Below are 3086 nucleotides of genomic sequence, written 5' to 3'. Positions count from 1 at the left end.
GCCTGATTGCTTGTTTGAAGTATATTTCAGATAAAGATTATAACTTAAAAAAAACACCCTAGTTATGCAATGAACTGTTTCTGCTCCATCTAAGATAGTAAATCGACCTCTTGATAAAGATGCACACCCCCTTTGTAGCTCTGTTTGGGGTAAACAGAAAACATGTTAACAAAACAAAAACGAGTGAGACCTCTTCTCCTCCCTATCTCAGCGGACACGGCTGACGTCACGGCGGTTTATTTATTCTGCCAGCTTCCTGCCGGAGTTGCAGTCCGCTGCTCTGACTCTCCTCGGCGCTGGTTGTTACTCCGCCTCTCCGCAGATCACACCACGTTTCCAGCCCGGGGACAAAAAAAACTCAGCCTCCCTTTTTTTTCTAGGTGCGTATAAACCTTTTATATATTTATTTATCTATCTATCTATCAGTCGCACGTGGCTTTAGCTGGTGCCGGAGTTCTGTTTAACGGTTTTCGGAGCCGCTGCTTTGCCCCCCAACGTGTTGAACGACAGAGATGCGCCTGAAGAGGAGGGAGGGGTGGCTAAAATACTACGCTGCTGGGGAAAATGGACACATATGCGAAGCAAGTTTGAGTTCCTTCAGTTCAGGTCGATCTTAAAACCGGAGCTGAACGCTGCGCCGGGCTCAGTTTTTAGAGGAATGTTCACTATTCAGTGGTTTCACCGTTTCTGGGCTCATTTCATTAGCTGCTGCTGCTCACCGCTGCAGTTTTTGGAGTAAATGACATTATAGGACGGTAATGGAAATGTTGCCGTGGTGGTGATGGGGATGTTAGGCAGCTGTGTGTAATGAGAGGCGCGGGATGTGTTGACCTCAGTTTGCCTGCTCGGTGTCCTCCCTGCCTTCTCTCTCAGATGATCAGCTTTATTTGCAGTTAGTGGTTCCCTCTGCTTGCAATGCGTTGCTTAAATCATTGCATCATTTACTGAGGTGCAGAAAAAATGACGACTTCTGATGCAACAGACATAAACGCACTGAGAGGAAGAACAACTAAAGTGACAGTGGCAGGATTTTTCTGTTCAGCCTTTCTCAATCATCTTGTAGAAGGATATTTCTGACTGCTCTTCTGCACATCTCTGCAGGGTTTTTCAACTTTTTTAATATGCTAATTAACCCTTTATAGGGTAAGTTAGAGTTTTTAATCGCTTGCATTCACCTTACGGATGGAGTCCCCCCGTCCCTCAGTGAGATCTAGAAGCACAAGATCATNAGTGCAATATTCTCATGTGCAATACCTCAGATTCTGTGTGAATATTCTTGTGTATATATAATTATTTCTTCTGTAACTGCACAGTCCTTTTATAACTTTTTATATGTATTTTCTCATTATTGCACTATTTGCCTGCAATGTTTTGTTTTATATTGTCGTGAGCTGCTAAATATTTCGTTGAACCCTTGAGGAACAATGACAAATAAAGGCTTCTGATTCTGTTCTGATTTACTTATTTAAAAAAAAAAATAGTTTTACTTAAATCTAATTAACAGAAATCTAATCAGAGGTATGTAATAACTAGTGTAATTTACTTGAGTAGTATTGTGAAAAAAAAATACTAAGGTATAAGGACATTTTTTTACTGTAAGTATTGGTTTTGTGTTTAAAAGTATTTGCTCTGCAAGCATAATCATGGTATTTCTGTATTTTTCTATGTGTATTTAGTCCCCAAAATCTCAGAAGTTGCACATGACGTGACCGCATCATTTTAAAACTTAAATTAAATGTTATGATCCAACAACTACTTTGTACTTGTTTCCCTGTTTACCAGACACTTTTTATTCACAATTGAATAATTGCTTGGACGCTTAATATCAACTTTCTTTGTTCTTTAAAGAATTTTGAAATACAATTACTCGGGTACATTTCTTGGGTATTTTTACCTACCCTGCACAGCTTTGTTTACTTCATTCCGTGTGCTAGAAAGCTTTCCAAGTCCCCCTGCTACAAAAAAGACAACCACAAAAAAACAAATGGGTTACCTGAGGGTAAATTGGAATTGGTTAAATAACCCACTTTCTACTTTCAACCATACGGAAGAGGATTAGGGCCACTGAAAAAAATAACAAAAGTTAACTCATTATTAAATATTTCATTTTAATATGAGAAAAAAGTCTGAATTCTGACCTTATTCTCAGAATTTTAGATCTTAATGTAGATGGGCACCATGGAGGAAGAGATGTGGGATCACTCAGCTTCACTGACAAAGATGTGAGTTGTTTGGGAGGACCAGTAACACGTTGGTGGAAAATGACAGAATTAGGTGACTTTTTACGTGCCTGAGGGTCCCTGGTGATGCTGTTTCTTTAATGGAAGAGCAGAAGAACAGACATGGCTACGGCTTGATGATAATATGTTTGTTAGCTGTCAGAATTCAGTCAGAATTCTGAGATTAAAGTCAGAATTCTGAGATTAAAGTAAGAATTGTGAGATTAAAGTGAGAATTGTGAGATTAAAGTCAGAATTGTGAGATTAAAGTCAGAATTGCAAGATTAAAATCAGAGTGCTGATATTAAAGTTAGAATTGTGAGATTAAAGTCAGAATTCTGAGATTAAAGTGAGAATTGTGAGATTAAAGTCAAAATTGTGAGACAAAAGTCAGAATTGTGAGATTAAAGTCAGAATGCTGAGAAAAGGTTAGAATTCTGAGATTAAAGTCAGAATTAAGAGAAAAAAAGTCACAATTCTAAGATTAAAGTCAGAATTCTGAGATTAAAGTCAGAATTGTGAGAAAAAGTCAGAATTCTAAGATTAAAGTCAGAATTCTGAGATTAAAGTTAGAATTGTGAGAAAAGGTCAGAATTATGAGATTAAAGTCAGAATTGTGAGAAAAAAAGTCAGAATTTTGACTTTAATGTCAGAATTCTGACTTTTTCTCATGTAATACTGAAATAAAATTTAAAAACCAGTTAACCTTTTTTATTTTTTCAGTGGCTCTAATCCTCTTCCGTACAACCGCCTGATTGTTTGTTTGAAATATATTTCAGATAAAGATTATAACTTAAAAAAAACACCCTAGTTATGCAATGAACTGTTTCTGCTCCATCTAAGATAGTAAATCGACCTCTTGATAAA

At 37.2% G+C, this 3086-nt stretch overlaps 1 protein-coding gene across 2 annotated transcripts in view; it reads left to right on the top strand.

The window, feature by feature from the left end:
* The first annotated feature begins 253 nt into the window (after nt 1–253).
* The window catches only part of far2 (fatty acyl-CoA reductase 2), a 55646-nt gene continuing 52813 nt past the window's right edge, over nt 254–3086 (top strand). For both annotated transcript variants that reach the window (XM_015395454.1, XM_015395455.1), the window contains exon 1: nt 254–380. The gene's annotated coding sequence lies outside the window, so the exon portion shown is untranslated. The remainder of the gene's footprint in view (nt 381–3086) is intronic.

This window comes from Cyprinodon variegatus, unplaced genomic scaffold (genome assembly GCF_000732505.1).
Source record: "Cyprinodon variegatus isolate N-32 unplaced genomic scaffold, C_variegatus-1.0 Scaffold741, whole genome shotgun sequence".
NCBI classification, from domain to species: Eukaryota; Metazoa; Chordata; class Actinopteri; order Cyprinodontiformes; family Cyprinodontidae; genus Cyprinodon; species Cyprinodon variegatus.
Note: the sequence above shows the minus strand (reverse complement) of the source record. Positions and strands in the feature narration are given on the sequence as shown.